A 17865-nucleotide genomic window follows, 5' to 3' on the forward strand; every position below is an offset into this window, starting at 1 on the left:
GTTTATTTCCAGGTAAGTAACATTAAAATCATGCCTTTCTGCCTTACTAGAAGCATGGCCACAGGGAGTAAATTCTTCCCGTGTCCTCTCGCCTTTAGTCCTAGGGGCAGTGCTGAAATGCTAGTCATAGGGGCGGTGCTGAAACGCTAGTCATAGGGGCGGTGCTGGGATGCTAGTCATAGGGGTGGTGCTGGGATGGAATACAGTCACCATTCACTATTCACTTTGATTGACAGTCTGTGCATATGTGCCCCTATGAATAAAAGCAAAAAGCTAAAGGGAGGGTCTAAGTTAATTTTTTTCTCAGAAGCCAAGCTTCAAGTAAGGCAAATGGACATGATTTTAAAACTATTTACATGCAAATTAACCTTATGTGGGCATGTAAATAATGTTTCTAGACAAGGCTAATTCCCATTAATCCCCTGCTACCATTTTCCCTAAAGAAAACCATTTGAAAATATATAAAAAATAAATAAAACACAAATTCAAATCTTCACCATTTTCTCTTATTAGAAATAGACATTACACATTTAAACAATAGCCAGATACAGCCTGCTAGGCAAAATAACAAGTCCTCATACAGCTACATTGATAGAAAAACGAAAACATTATATGTGTCAGAAAAGGGTGACACAAACCAAGCGTTTGTTTTTTTTCTTTTTTACAAATTTCCAATTTTTTTTTCACTTCTATAAATGAACTAGACATTATACATATCTATAATTGCATTGGCCTAAAGAACCATTGTAACAGGTCATTGTTACTGTATTATGAACGATTTACAAACAAAACCCCCCAAAAAACAAAAGTGAAACTGGGTAATGTTTTCTAGTACAATGTATGTGAAAATACACGGTACTGGCTAACATGGTACAAAGATATATCTTACCTGTAAAATAAATCGTGTCATTCAATATTACAACTTATCCCACAAAAGTGCGCCTTCATATAGCTGTGTAGACATAAAAACAAATTAGTCAGGGAAGAATGGGAGTAAAAACATGATAGCACAAATAGAAAAATTGACCAATGTGGGAAGGGGTTACATGGATACTTAGGTTGAAAAAAAACCAGGGTCTATCTAGCTCAACCTTCCTCCACCAATTCTACATTTTGTCATTTATAACCAACAATGTTGTATGTACTGAGGAAATCATCCAGCCCTTTTTTAAAAGCTGTTGTAGTATCTGTCATTACTTCTGTTGCGCCCCTGAAGCCATCAGGGAGCTACAAGGTACTGCATCCTCACTGGGATGCAGGGCCTACCCCCTAGGGACCCAGAAGACCAGTGCTGGTAACACACAAACACTCCAGGTAATCCCAGTTTTCTCCATCATTCCCCCATAGAATGGTACAAGGCTAGGGTTGGACTAATGGATGGCCGCCTATAGGTGGAGCCAGTCCAGTCCACTAGTTGACCAGGTGGGAGGGGCAGACTGTGGACAGTCAGGAGGGGAGTAGTTGGTCAAGGTCGAGCAGTGAGAATGGACATGAGTAGACGCACTGACTAGGAGTGAACAGTAATCTGGTGCCCAGGAGGGTAGTTGCCGGTGGAGTACAGTGGAGTACTTCTGGAACTACGCACCAACGGGGTACAGGACCCTAGGTCAGGCAGAAGCTCCAGGCAGGCCTGATAACACCTGCACAGTGAGGCAACCATCAAGGATCTCACTGACCTTGAAGTTCGGGACTCAGTAGCAAAGAGAGAACCGGGGACAGGGCCTGAGACGCCAACCCCACAGGGTTCACGCTACCATCTTATGGACTGCAGTGGAAGACCACCAGACGGGGACCCCCAGCTGCTCTACCACCAACCACCAACCAGAGACAGGTGCAAGGGAAGAAGGCACCAGATTAGTAAACTGGCACTGGGACTGAAGGGCACTTTACACGCTGCGATATCGGTACCAATATCGCCAGACACAGACAATTGGCAAAATTACACAACTTTATTAATGAAGCACAGCAACAACTAGTAGAACACACTAGATAAATAGGACACACCAAATATAAAAACATTTAAAAAGCCAGAAGGCATAGAACACTAGGTTGGAGCCCTCAAATGAGATGATAAATAGCAATTGTATGCTTAAGAGAAGCCCCTCTGTGACAACATATACAGATCAAGGCAAAATATTAAGGAATATGCCAAGGTTAGGTAAATACAAGGATAATAACTATATTCATAAATTAATTTTACAATGGTAATTGCGCATTGGTTACTTAGGGCAAAGTTGCCATCTCTTAAAGCAGCTGTTCCTAGTAGGGGTAATATAACAAATCCTATACAACAGTCAGAGACAACAGGTGCACCTGTGTCCCTGAGAACAACAAGGTTGTGGTACATATAAAACAGGCTTAGTAATATTTAAGTTCAAGGGTTCCTAGAACAGTATAGGACCTTAATAAAGTATAATTAGTGAACCAGCTAGGAAAACTACAATGACAGTGCCAATCTAAACAGCAGCAGAGATTGCAAGTCTAGTTAGAGATAAGGTATTACAATGAGGAGGTCAAAGTAAGCGCAAATACCAATACCCAGCCTGGTGGTTATCACAGAGTGGGAGGGTTCCAGCGTGGGTAGGGTAACCTAATTAGGTATTTACCTAACCTTCGCATATTCCTTAATATTTTGCCTTGATCTGTATATGTTGTCACAGAGGGGCTTCTCTTAAGCATACAATTGCTATTTATCATCTCATTTGAGGGCTCCGACCTAGTGTTCTATGCCTTCTGGCTTTTTAAATGTTTTTATATTTGGTGTGTCCTATTTATCTAGTGTGTTCTACTAGTTGTTGCTGTGCTTCATTAATAAAGTTGTGTAATTTTGCCAATTATCTGTGTCTGGTGATCCCTGTATTGGTATACCTCTTGTTCTGTTTAGTGCACAATGTTTCTATAGTATACCAGGAGATCCCCTTGGGTGGTGCCCTTCTATTTTTGTTTTCAAATCGGTACCAATATCGCTAGCAAATGTACCCGCCGCCGTAGGCTGTGCGTCATGGGCAAATCGCTGCCCGTGGCGCACAACATCGCTAACACCCGTCACACGGACTTACCTTCCCTGCGAAGTTGCTCTGGCCGGCGATCCACCTCCTTTCTATGGGCGTGGTTCGTGCGGCATCACAGCGACATCACACGGCAGCCGTCCAATAGCAGAGGGGGGCGGATATGAGCGGCCGCAACATGCCACACACCTCCTTCCTTCCTCATTGCCGGTGGACGCAGGTAAGGAGATGTTCGTCGTTCCTGTGGTGTCACACATAGCGAAGTGTGCTGCCGCAGGAACGACGAACAACATTGTACCTGCAGCAGCAACGATATTTGGAAAAGGAGCGACGTGTCAACGAGCAAAGATTTTTCCCGTTTTTGCGCTGGTTGATCATCGCTCCTTGGTGTCACATGCTGCGATGACGTTAACGTGCCAGGTGTGCATCACTAATGACATGACCCCGACGATATATCATTAGCGATGTCACAGCGTGTAAAGCACCCTTAAGGGGACCTGAAGGTGAATCCAACCGGCCTTGTTACCACCAGAAAGTGAGTAAAGCACCAGTTGCACTGAACCCTTTGTGTGGACTATCTTCTTCCGACACCCGTCACATCACCTACCCTCTGGGAACCGGCCCTGCTTGTGGAGGGCCTAACATCCAGACTGACATTAACACCAGCCCCAGTAGTGGAAATTGTGCAGCGGCGGCTCCATCTACATAGCCGCAACACCGCAAGTGGCGTCACGTGTGAACATTATTATAATCCCCTGTAAATATTCCCCTTTTCAAAAAGGACCCAGGGCACGGGACCGAGCAACGGCCAACAAAGTGACATTCCCCAGTTGTACACCGCCTGGGACCTTATTATAACCTTGGTCGACGCACTACCTCTTATGGTAGGGCATGCCACAATTTGACTGCTCTAACTGTAAATAACTCTTTCCTATTTAGCTGACGGAATCGCTTTTCTTCCACTCGCAGTGAATGATCCCTGGTCCTTAGCATTGTCTTTGGAAGGAATAAGTCATGTGCCAGTCCTTTATATTGACCACACATGTATTTATACATATAAGTGAGATCGCCTCTTAGATGTCTTTTTTCTAAGCTAAACAAATGCAACTTTTTTTTACCTCTCATCATATGGAAGGCCTTCAATCCCTTGTAATAATCTAGTTACCCGCCTTTGAACTGACTCTAACTTCTAAATGTCCTTTTTAAAATGTGGAGCCCAAAACTGAATCCCATACTCTAGATGTGCCCTTACAAGTGATTTATAGAGTGATATAGATAAGTTGGGATCACGAGATCTATTCTCTCTTTTCATACACCCTAAAATCTTGTTTGCATTTGCAGCTGCTGCTTGATATGCAGTACTGCTGCTCAGCTTACTTGTAACTAGAATACCCAAGTCCTTCTCCTGTTCTGTAGTCCCGAGTTTACTTCCATTTAATGTATATGCAGATACAGGATTACTCCATACTAAGTGCATTGCATTTATCAACATTAATCTCATTGGCCAAGTATCTGCCCATTCTGAGATCATTTTGTAATATTGTACTATTAAGTTCAGTTTTTAATATCCTACATAGTTTGGTGTTGTCAGCAAAGACTGACACTTTACTATCAATTGCACTCACAAGGGCATTAATAAAGAGATTAAAAATAATTGGTCCTAGCATAGATCCTGGTACCCCACTGCTGACTATAGCCTAATTACAGAATGTACCATTTATGATGACTCTTTGTTTCCTATCTTTTAGCCAATACCTTACCCATCTGCATATAGTTTCCCCAGTCTCTGCTTCTGGAGCTTCAGCATAAGGCTATTATGTGGTACAGTATCAAATCCATCTTGATAATAACCAAACGAAAGTGTACTAACAATCAGATCTCTACATTGTACTAAAATCTGTACCAACCCAATTTACTATCTATTCCTAAAGAATGCAGAAACAATTTAACAAATTGTAGTCCCAATGTAGACCCTATATTTCAGTACATCACAGTGTATTTTTGTATAAATTATTTGACCTAGCTTGCATATTTATAAAAGTACAAGCCATTTTTCATAGTGCCCGATAGATGTAAAAGACAAGGGATAACAGGAATCGATGAAATGTAGCGTGAGAATGCCTGTTTTTCTCATAGTTAATGCAGCTTTTAGCAGATCAAACAAAGCTTTTCTAACAAGAGAACACAATGCTGTGTGGAAAGCTTCAGGCAACCTTTGATTATGAGAAGTTAGTATGTATCAGGGTTGGAACATTAAGTTCTTGTTGCCCATTCCAGTAACATCATATTTCAATGGCTGTATTATTGAAGCCAGTCATACTTTATATGAAATGTAAAAGTCATAGTACTAATGCATGGCATATTCAATAGATGTACAAGTTATAGACTTTATCTTCAATCACAAAAATAGACACATCCTTGTTTGTATTGATTTATTACAAATTTATCCTTGTCTTTGCATCTTTTTTTTGGAGTAAAAATAGTGCTATCAGTGTCTTACATTTGTTTCCTTATTCATTACTTAATTTGCACCTTTTTCAAAATAACGTTCCTTGGTTTTGTCTGCTTTTTTATATTATAGGTGTGGTTTTCCTTATTTAGATGTGTAAGGGCTCGTTCACACTATCATATTTTCGGTCTAATTGCTATCTTGGAAAAAATTAAGGGCACTCGGACCAATATTATTTATTGAGGCAATCAATTGTTTTCAATGACAGAATCTGTGTGTGTGAAAAAACTCACAGCATGCACAATTTTCCTTCAGAAATTGGATGAGACTCACTTATTCAAGTCAATGGCTGTAAGAAAAAAGAACGGATGCCACAGTTTAGCATACTGGATATCCAGATGAGATATGGGAAAAGGTCATGTGGAAAAAAGAACGGATGCCACAGTTTAGCATACTGGATATCCAGATGAGATATGGGAAAAGGTCATGTGGTCAGAAGAGACCAAAATAGAACTTTTTGGTATCAACACCATTCGTCATGTTTCGAGGAAGAAGAAGGATGAGTACAACTTTAAGAACACCATTCCATCCGTAAAGCATGAGGGTGGAAACCTCATGGTTTGGTGGTGCTTTTCTGCAAAGGGTACAATACAACTACACCGTTTTGAAGTGAGGATGTATGAGGTCATATATTGTGAGATTTTAGCCCACATTCTCCTTCCCTCAGTAAAAGCATTGAAGATGGGTGGTGGCTGGGTCTTCTAGCATGAAACTGACCAGAAAGAAACACAGCCAGGGCAATGTGACTCTGTTAGAAGTAGTTTAAGGTCCTGGAGTGGCCTAGCCAGTCTGCAGATCTGAACCCAATATAAAATCTTTGGAAGGAGCTGAAACTCAATGTTGTCCAGAGACAGCCCATTTCCTGCCCCCATTGGAGACCCCGTGACACGATTGTAGTGTACCGATCATTGCCATGGTAGCAACGGGTCATATGATCACTCCTGTCACTATCATAATATATTTCCTGTTAAAGCCGAGAGAGCGCCGTTTCTAACAGGAACACTGCATTTCCACTGATCAGAGGTGTGCAGCTCTGATCAACAGAAATGAACAACAATCCGACTGCTGATCCTAGGGGGACTAGTAAAATAAAAAAAGTAAAAAAAGGTTTAAAAAAATAAAAAAAGCCTAAAAGTTGAAATCATCCCCATTCACCCCATTATAAAAAAATAAATAAAAATATACCCACATTTGGTATCGCTGCATTTAGAAATGCCCCATCTATCAAAATATAACAAGAACAAACAAATGCAGTACTGCACCACCGCGTCACCTGATTCAGTACTGCGAGGGGAAAGAGGAGCAAGAATATCCACGAAAGCGGTGCTCACCAGAAAGGAATCAGTTCAACGGGGATTGACAGAAGAGAAGATGAAGTCGTGGCATAACGCTGTTACATAAAAAGTTCTTACTTTATTGTGGATTTATAAAAGGCAAGTGGGTCATAGACCAGATGCTGGCACTTCAAAGAATGACGGCCGTTTCGCGCTGTTGCGCTCCTACGGATCCTTTAAACACTGTGTGACCCGCTTGCCTTTTATGAATCCACAACAAAATAAGGACATTTTATGCAATAGCATCTTCTATCAAAATATAAAATCAATTAACCTGATCGGTAAACGAACTAGCGGCGAAAAAGTTCCAAACGCCAAAATTACAATTTTTGGTCTTCGCAAATTTTGCGCAAAATGTAATAACAGGCAATCAAAACAGCGCATCCGCACAAAGATTGTGTAATTAAAAATGTCAGCTCCAGAGACAAAAAATAAGTCATCACTGAGACCTATATCCTGAAAAATGAGAACGCTACAGGTCGTGGAAAATGGCGCAAAAGTGCCTTTTTAAGACAAACTTTAGAATTTTTTTTTTCACCCCTTAGATAAAAGTAAACCTATACATGTTTAGTATCTATGACTTTGTACCAACATGAGGCATCATACTGACAAATCAGTTTTACCACATAGTAAACATGGTAACTAAAATACCCCCAAAACCATTTTGCAATCACACTTCTTTTTTTTGCAATTTTTCTGCATTTGTTTGCTGTTTTCCAGTACACTATATGGTAAAACTCATGGTTTTATTTAAAATTAAAACTCATCCTGAAAGAAAAAAGCCCTCATATGGCAAGATTGACGAAAAAACTAAAAACTTTACTGCTCTCAGAAGAAGAAGAGCAAACAACAGAAACAAAAAATGGAAAATCACCTGGTCATGAAGGGGTTAAACACGTCACCAATTTTCCAACTAAATACATTTCTAAATAGGCTATTGATATGAATTCCTCACAGGATGTCGGTAGCACCACATCCAATTCAGAAAGACAAACCATAGATGTTCCAAAATGTACTGATTTGTAATAGTGAGAAATGACACACAGAAAAGTGTTGAACTCACTAACTGAAATTGATTTAATACTTAGTACAAATGCCTTACAAGTAAGCTGAGCAGCAGTACTCGATGTGAAGAAGCAGCTGCAAAATCAATTAAGATTTTAGGATGTAACAAGGCTCAATAAGTCACTCCCGGTCAGTTTTTCACGAGCAGTGATACTGATGGTATTACTGTGATTGGCAGGCAATCCCCAAAAGCTTAGGGGCTGAAAAATAGCTTCAAAACATGTGGGGTAGGGACTCGAGCATAGCGCTTCAGCACCGGCGGTACTCAACCAAGTAATAAGTGTGCCCAAGCACCTGATGCTCGATTGAGTATTGAGCAGTGCTGAGCACGCTCACTTATCACTAATATTGTGTTGTTAAATGGCTAGAGATATTATGTACTATAAAACCTTTATTGACATTATTTTTGGGACCATTCAGTCTGCTTCTAAATGTTTGTGTAGTTCTCTCAAAGTATTGCGTGCCACAAAGTTATTCAATCAAACAACTAAATCTGGACCACAAGTTAAACAATATTTTAGAATATACTTTTGTTTGATAATAGTGAATTTTAATTTTCATTGGTTGTATGTGATTGTATTACAACGTAAACAAATAATTTGTACACACTTACACAAATCAGTTAAATTTAGAAATAAACCGATGTGGCCACTTGTGTATTACAGTTTCACAATTTGACTATTTTTGATAGTATATTCCCTTCAAAGGTGGGGAAAACACCTTTCATTATGGATTTTAAAAATAACATTTTCCAATGACATTCAAGAGTTATTCTAATTAGTGTACACTCCTGATTATATGTGATTATGAAATTGAATTCACATTTATTTTTACTTCTTTTGAATTGATTAGCATTTTTAAAAGAGATCATATTATCATACATTTATATTGTTTTCATTTTTCATGTCTAGACACATTTTTTTAACTAGAACTCTGCTTTGTGCATTTGCAGCTCTTATTCATTTATTTGAATATTTTTTAGAAATAAGAATATTTGAATGCACTTTAAAGTTAGAGAAATTGGTGCAATTTTTTTGAATACGTATGAAGTGACTAAACAGTCCACTTCTTAAAATATGCAGTCAAAAGTAAAAAATTACTAATGTCTACAGTGAAGTGCATTCTAGTTGTAATTTTTCTGTTTTTATGACTCATTGTAACGTCTTAAAAAACAATTGAAATTGAGTCTATTGTGTATGTGAATTTGATATCTCAATTGCTTTTATATAGGGCTGTGACAGAAAATTTTGCTTCTGAAATGTTGCCTTTCCAAATGAAAAATAAATCATCTATGTACCCTTTATAGTCTATCACATTATCAGCAAGAGTAAGAGACTGCTCAATATGAATAAAATGGAAGTCATCCATTAATAAATTAGTGTACACTTTATGTTTTCTTCATATCTTACACCTTATTCAAGAGGTGCCCTTCATGGAGGTAAGTATCAATAAAGCAAACAGTATCCTTGCCTGAGGTTAATTCACTTTTTTGAAGAATATTTAAAGGCAGATTGGCCTACTACAACTTACTGTATAATCCTGCACTGAATTTCTTTATTTGTTTTTTTTTTTTTTTATTAAAAAAACCCCAAAACCTCATACATACTGCTGCTTCTATTAACTGGCAGTGACCAACATTATAAGGATATCCTTTGATAAAGAAATGAGAGTGTAGAGGTACTGGAAGGATAAATATCACATCAAAGTTAAATAGACAAGATAAGGACAATACAGGACAATGAACATGTATCATGTTCATAATGGAACATGGATAATGTGGTATGAGACCTCTAAGCTTAAGAAGAAGTAATTAATCTGCACGCAGAGGATGCAGAGGATGAAAGAGAACAGGGGGGGGGATTTTTAAAATGGTGCAGAGCAGATAGTTTTTGTGGCTAGTGTCACCAGACCAGAAACTACATGGCATCTCAGTCAGCAGCTTTAGGAGGCACGACAATGTGCCCCTGCTGGCAGCACCAGTAGCAAATTCCCTACTTGCTCACCTCCTAGTTATGCTCCTGACTAGAGGATTCTCACAATAAAGCTTAAAACGAAGGGCATCTGGTATTTTATTACTGATGCATTATGCATGTGTTGTCACATTTTTGTTGTGAATAGGAGGGTTGCTGTGTTGACATTTCATACCCATCTGTCCAGGCTCTAGTGTCTGTCTCTTCATCTTCCCTCTGCTATGGACTATTTCTCTACTACTTTTGTGAATTGTGTTACTACAGTAATCCAGTTTATACCTCTGATGTGACTATCTAAGGCCCTACCTGCAAATTCATGTGGTAGTATGCAGCCTAATAATCAGGTAGTTAGCATCCATACTCCTAGTGTCCATAGCCTTCTGGGCTCCACTATTCTGCTACTAGGTGCCTCCCTATATACCAAACTCTGTTGCATCTGATGGATTCTGATTATTTGCACCTCTCTATATAAAGTTGTCTTCTGATATGTCTAGCTGTGCTACAAAAATTGGACTGTGTTACCTCTTACCATTCCAAATTGCTTTCTGACATATTCAGCTCTGATACAATTGCTGACCTTTCATACATCACATCCATAGTGCCTGCTCCCAGCGCAGCATCCCTGCATGTTCCCGGTCTCCAGAGGGGGCGCCCTTTCCTCACCTAACTCCTGGTCCCATATAATCCGTGCCTGATCCCAGTGCAGAACTTTCACACACCCCCACTCCCACCTTCATGCTTTCACATTCGTGTTCACCAGCACCGGATATCGAGAGACTTACCTAGTTCGTAAGAGCCGATCTCCACTTGTTCCTGGCAGTCATGAATTTATGCGCCCTGTTGCTTAACCAGACAATCCCTGTATAGGGGTTAATTACTTGTTAGCTCCTTCAGGGGAGTCTGGTGAATGGCCCAGTGGGTCCACTCCTGGACGTTCACCACCCTTCGGCGACTGTAACAATATCATTTTGCTGCATCATTCCGCTCTGCTGTATTACAACTTTGATACATCGCTGAGTCTCTAGAATAATCCTGATTTCCGCCTCTACACTTCAAAATTTTTGTTTAGGCTCTACAGCCTTTCCGGCTTTTAATGGCTTGTCATGCTCCACCTACATCATCTGTCACTACTGCACTACAGCTCCTCATTCAGCTCATATTGACAAAATGATTTGATAACTCACTTCTCCAGGTAAAGTTTAGCCATGTTAATGGAGTACTTGAAACAATGCATATGGCACACATATCTCGTAAAGAGGCCCAATCCTTGGTCGTGAGGTGGTGTTGTTTTGCAGAGTAAGGGCACAAACATATGAGCGGTATTCTGCCACACTGCCGGATCCAGCATAAGGGCAATACAGTACAATACAGTTCACAGACAGTGCGGCAAGCCCCGGTCACATGCTGTTACATGCTCCGGTCACATGACCGCATGTGCCCGGAGCTTGCCAGTGAACTTTAATGTACTGTACTGTCCTTATGCCGGATCTGCGAGTGCGGCAGGAAAACGCTGATGTGAAACCAGCGTAACTCACCCACGCATGCTGCAGCTAAAACTCCACTAACACCTGATTCTGCTCAAACAGTCTCTCCAGCATATGCAAGGTGGAGTTCCACCTTTTGGGTACATGCATGTGAAAAGGTGAGCAGGAAGGCAGATGTGACACTGCCATGCAGACACGTGAGCAGTGGCAGGGTATCACGCCTGAAAGTGCACATAGACGGCCCACTCTTTATGCTCCAGCTCTAACATCTCAAGGTAATTTTTCCATAACCCCTGCATCACCAAATTTAGCACATGCGCCAGGCAAGGGATGTGCATAAAATTGGCTAGGCCCAGAGCTGCTATAACATTTCACCTGTTATCGCACACCACCAGGCTGGCCTTGAAGTTCAGTGGCACCAACCAGTCATCAGTCTGTTGCTTGATAACCGCCCCACAGCTTTACCATGATGTGGGATTTTTTCCCAACAACAGAACAGCCTGCTGACATTTCACCCTGATTGTGCTGAAGCTGGTATTGCAGGTGTTATGCAGGCGTCACACGGGACGATAAATCGTACGATAAGCGATCGCACCCGCCCCCGTTGTTTGTGCTTCACTAGCAATTAGTTGCCCGTGGCGCACAAAGTCGTTCACCCCCCATCACACGTACTTACCTCCAGGGTGATGTCGCTGTGGGCGGCGAACATCCTCTTCCTGAATGGGGAGGAACGTTTGGCGTCACAGCGACGTCACACGGCGCAGCCGGCCAATAGAACCGGAGGGGCGGAGATGAGTGGGACGTAAACATCCCGCCACCTCCTTCCTTCCGCATTGCCAGCGGGACGCAGGTAAGCTGTGTTTGTTGTTCCCGGGGTGTCACACGGAGCGATGTGTGCTGCCACGGGACCGACGAACAACCGGAGCACAGAAGGAGGAACGAGAATATGAAAATGAACGATGTGTCAATGATGAACGAGAAGGTGAGTATTTCTGCTCGTTCATAGGTGTCACATGGTATGATATCTCTGACGATGCCGGATGTGCGTCACTAACGACGTGACCCCGACGACATATCGCCAGATATATCGTACCGTGTGATGCCCGCATTACTCTGATAGCATGAGGAGGTAGAGGAAGCAAATTAGGCGGAGAAGGCAACACAGACAGAGAAATGTCTAGTAATTCTTTGTGATGGTAGGACATTATCCAAAACACTTTCCACCTAAGGCCCAGCCTCCATTACATTTAACCAGTGGGTAGTTAGGGAGATATAACATCTCTGTAGATGCTTACTAGTCCACTGTCATGATATAACTATAGGAAAGTGAGGGACAGGGACTCCTATACTGTCACTCATACTAAGGGTCCCTAGGCTATCCCTAACCTCAGGGTTACCCCAAATGGTGGAGATGCCTGAGTCCCATGCCTGGCTAAGCTCCAGATAAAAATTTACAGATTCCTCCTTCTGTGACGCCCTAGGCAAGCCAGGGGTCACAGGTCATCACACCACCACACTCTACACCCCAGTTAGGAACACCAAGGCTACCAAAATCCTTGTTGCCTTCCTCCAGGGGCTGATGTTCACACCAGGGGGTGGGCCATGTGGTTGGCTCCGCCCACCGAGGAGTACACAGCCCTGGAGGCGGGAAGAACCAGGCAGAAGAGAGTTGGAGTTTGGAGGAGGAAGTGAGAGGAGTTGAAGTCTAGCTGAGGGCTAGAGAGGAGTTCAGTTAGGGAAGTGAAGTAGTAGAGGAGCAGAAGAAAAAAGTAAAAGTGTCAGTAAGAAAGCCTGAAGTTGGTCCGGCTGTGTGCCCGGACAGTGTCAGCAAGGTCAGCAAACGGCGGTGACAACCTGGAGGGGGACTGCTCGGAGGTTGCTGGAAGGACCGCGGATGGGTAGTGACCCAGCAGTCTGGAGCAGTATACGAAGAACAGTCAGCACCAGGGCAGGGGCCTCTCGGACCCCGGCAAGGCTTGGAGTCGCCGTAAATTTGCCAAATCCGTCAGTGAAGGGGACGTATGTCTCCAAACAACCAAGTCCCGATTGAAGGCAACAGTCCAACCATTGAGGAGAGACACCGCCACCGCCAGGGCACCAGTTTCTCAGGGCCAGCGCCTGCGGGCAAAGTAGGGCTCCTCCGGCCAATATCCAAGCCGGGGAGTGGGTTACCGGTGGGAACCCATCGCAACCATTATCAACATAGGTGCAGGACAGAGGGACCGTCACCGTCACCTACTGGGGAAAGCAAGTGCAGCCGTCCGTGGGAACCGTCTTTCCAGCCGTGTGTTTTACCGAGAACTGTGTCATCGTCTCTGGCTGAGTGAGTACCACAGTGCCGCAAGGCACAGCGCTGCCCCCGCGTCCCTGCACCCACCAAGCCCTGCATCTCCCAACTCATCACTGGGCCCCGGGATCACCAACCCCTACCCACGGATGGGGCAACACAACAACTGGCTGCTCCATACCATCCTTCCCGGGATCCCCATACAGAGCAGCGGTGGTGCCAACAAATCACCACAACCGTGGGTGGCGTCACGGACAATAAACAATCCCCACACCCAAAAACCCCCTTTCACTCACGGGCGAGGAGCGCCGCTCGAGTCCCCGGGATCCGGCCCATCGCTCGAGCCACCGAGCAGCGGCAGCAGCAAGCCGCGGCAGCCGGACCCGAGCAGTAGGGAGAGCGCGGCGTCCCCTCCTCTGCCCGTGACAACTTGGCGTCATGAACAGGATCTTACCGCTCTGCCATTGGGTAGAGGTGCGCCTTGTGACCGCCGGAGGTATCCGGCTGAAAAATTTCGGAAGTCGCCATCTTTGGCGCGAAAAGTTCCCGCTCGAGTGCCTTCTCGAGTAGCAGAGGCGCGAAGGCCAAAACTCCGCCTTAATAGAAGAGGGGCCGGAAAGAAGCTAAGGGGGACGCGATGGCGGCTGGACGCATGTGAGGTGGCTATAAAAGCAGGGACGCCAGGACCCTGTGGCCATCTTGTTGCTAGTTCCTGGAAAGTACAACTGCCGAGATGTCCGCTCCAATCAATAACAGCGAGACCCCCGCGCCCGGCACGGCGACGTGGTTGAGGGACCGGACCGTCCCGCTGAGTAATCGTCTGCAGGCCCATATGCAACTCCTCCTGGAGGAGTGGGAGACCGACATGGCGGATGTGGTGGCTGCTATGTGGAGACGCGAGGTAGAAGAGGATTTGGAGGAGCGGGTAAGCGACCCACGCCAGTGTATTCCTGAAGGATCGGCCATTGGAGCTGAGGGGCCCGGCCGGCTTCCGCTCACCCTGCCTCTCTCCCCGCTACCCGTGATAGCTGCTACCGCTCCGCCATTAGGCCCGCTACCTGCCCAACCAGTAGTGATACCCTGCCCAGCCGCTCCGGCGGACCAGCCAGGTGCAGACGTCCGGGACGTCCCTGAAGTACACCAGGGGGAATCGCTAGAACCGCGGCCCCTTAACAGCATGGTGCCAGAAGTCCCAGTAGAGACTGTGCCAGACCCTGAGCCCGGGACCGCGGCCTGGATGAGGGCCCGGGTGATTCAGTTCCACCAGCGTCAGCAGGAACAAATCCTCCAGATGATGGAGCAGTGGACCAGCGAGGTGGAGATGCTGACTACGACTACTCAGATGTACGGAGGGGAAATGGATGTAGCAGAGTCGACTGGTGACCCACGTCCCTATGTCCTACCAGGACCGGCCGCTGCGGATGAGGGGCCCGGCCTAGTCTCGACCTATGCATCACCCTTGCCGTTACTTATGGGGCGCCTCAGTGTAAGCTCGCCTAATCTGCTGCTCCGTGCTATCGCAGAAGGGTCTGAAATGCTGGATGCTGGAGGCCAGGAGGCTGCAACAGCTGGCGGCAACCCGCCTGATGCAGGAACAAGAGATGATGACTCCGGCCCTAGTCCCGGGTCCGCTGCTGAGTTTGAGGGGGCAAGTGAGCGTTCCCGCTATGTAGGAGACCCCGTGGTTTTCCATACCCCGCGTACCGGTGGAAATGGGTACCGGGTGCCCCTGTCACAGCCGGCATGTCAGTGCATGTTTGATATGCTGGTGGCAGAGGATGGGTTCGCCTCAGCAGAAGAAGCTGAGTAGGGCAGCGGAGCACCGTTGTCCAGTCCCCGTTGGGACCCCCTGTTTAAAAGTTTGAAAAAGTTTGCAATAACAGTGATCAACTGATGGAGTCACCTGATTCACCGTAATTGTGAGAAAACCGGCCATAGCCGGCACCGTTGTCCCCGTGGGGACCGTTTAAAAAAGTTTTGCATGGAGGACTTTCCATGGACAAGCCCGTGAACTTGCAGGGCAACCACAAACGTTAGTGGCTTGTAAATAAGTTGTTTTACCGTTACCGTTTCCGCAGTTGCCGCCTCCGGAGAGGCAGGTTGGAGGGAGGGCCCTCAGCAGAGCAGGCTGGGGCACAGCCACCACAGGAACCGGTGGCTACCCTCTGGAGGGGAAGGACAGATCCCGCTCGGGTAACTTGTGCTGGACTTGGGTCAAGGGGTGCTGCCTGGGTTTTAGGGGCAGCATCAGGGCCAGGTTGCTTGGGTGGGAGAGAGCGGAGACCGTAACCGTAAACCATTAGTAACGTTTAAGAAATGTGCCTCCCGTTGTGGGATGTTGTCATAAGTTGTCATGTTACCGTTTATCTTTTTACCTTTTTCAGAAAATAAAACCGGTGTTGGACGGGCAGCCCGCGGACGGTCTGCATTTTGCTAAGGGGGAATGTGACGCCCTGGGCAAGCCAGGGGTCACAGGTCATCACACCACCACACCCTACACCCCAGTTAGGAACACCAAGGCTACCAAAATCCTTGTTGCCTTCCTCCAGGGGCTGATGTTCACACCAGGGGGTGGGCCAGGCGGTTGGCTCCGCCCACCGAGGAGTACACAGCCCTGGAGGCGGGAAGAACCAGGCAGAAGAGAGTTGGAGTTTGGAGGAGGAAGTGAGAGGAGTTGAAGTCTAGCTGAGGGCTAGAGAGGAGTTCAGTTAGGGAAGTGAAGTAGTAGAGGAGCAGAAGAAAAAAGTAAAAGTGTCAGTAAGAAAGCCTGAAGTTGGTCCGGCTGTGTGCCCGGACAGTGTCAGCAAGGTCAGCAAACGGCGGTGACAGTCTGGAGGGGGACTGCTCGGAGGTTGCTGGAAGGACCGCGGATGGGTAGTGACCCGGCGGTCTGGAGCAGTATACGAAGAACAGTCAGCACCAGGGCAGGGGCCTCTCGGACCCCGGCAAGGCTTGGAGTCGCCGTAAATTTGCCAAATCCGTCAGTGAAGGGGACGTCTGTCTCCAAACAACCAAGTCCCGATTGAAGGCAACAGTCCAACCATTGAGGAGAGACACCGCCACCGCCAGGGCACCTGTTTCTCAGGGCCAGCGCCTGCGGGCAAAGTAGGGCTCCTCCGGCCCATATCCAAGCCGGGGAGTGGGTTACCGGTGGGAACCCATCGCAACCATTATCAACATAGGTGCAGGACAGAGGGACCGTCACCGTCACCTACTGGGGAGAGCAAGTGCAGCCGTCCGTGGGAACCGTCTTTCCAGCCGTGTGTTTTACCGAGAACTGTGTCATCGTCTCAGGCTGAGTGAGTACAACAGTGCCGCAAGGCATAGCGCTGCCCCCGCGTCCCTGCGCCCACCAAGCCCTGCATCTCCCAACTCATCACTGGGCCCCGGGATCACCAACCCCTACCCACGGATGGGGCAACACAACAACTGGCTGCTCCATACCATCCTTCCCGGGATCCCCATACAGAGTAGCGGTGGTGCCAACAAATCACCACAACCGTGGGTGGCGTCACGGACAATAAACAATCCCCACACCCAAAAACCCCCTTTCACTCACGGGCGAGGAGCGCCGCTCGAGTCCCCGGGATCCGGCCCATCGCTCGAGCCACCGAGCAGCGGCAGCAGCAAGCCGCGGCAGCCGGACCCGAGCAGTAGGGAGAGCGCGGCGTCCCATTCTCCGCCCGCGTCACTTCCACCAGGGAAGGAAGGGGCAAGAGATTAAGAAAGACAGGGGAAAATCAAAACTTTGACACACTGTAAACACACAGGAACCAACAATGAGAGACTTAGGAGAAAAGCAAAAGCAGGAAGCTAGCAACTAAAAGACAAAAAGGGTTAACTCTACAACTGCACAGATAAACAAGTACTATAACCACCAGTTAGTCTGGATCACAACATTTCACCAAACCAGCTAAGATAAACTATAGCACTAATTGAAATGTCTAACCAGAGTAGAGCAGATGTGATTTGCTCCCCCACAACATGTGATCAAAGATGACTCACAAGCAGACCAGTGAACTACCAATCTTTTGGTCGACGTCTGAGTCAGCCTGCGCTGATTACAGACCTTGGAGAATTTATCAAGCGGATTGTCAGAATCAGTAGTCTGAACAGATCCCGACGGCACTATGATAGCCAGCGTTGTTTGTAAAAACCTCCGTGTGACATCCATGTATTGGTTGTTATGTGAACCTTGCTACTGATGA

The sequence above is a fragment of the Anomaloglossus baeobatrachus genome, chromosome 6 (genome assembly GCF_048569485.1).
Source record: "Anomaloglossus baeobatrachus isolate aAnoBae1 chromosome 6, aAnoBae1.hap1, whole genome shotgun sequence".
Lineage (NCBI taxonomy): Eukaryota > Metazoa > Chordata > Amphibia > Anura > Aromobatidae > Anomaloglossus > Anomaloglossus baeobatrachus.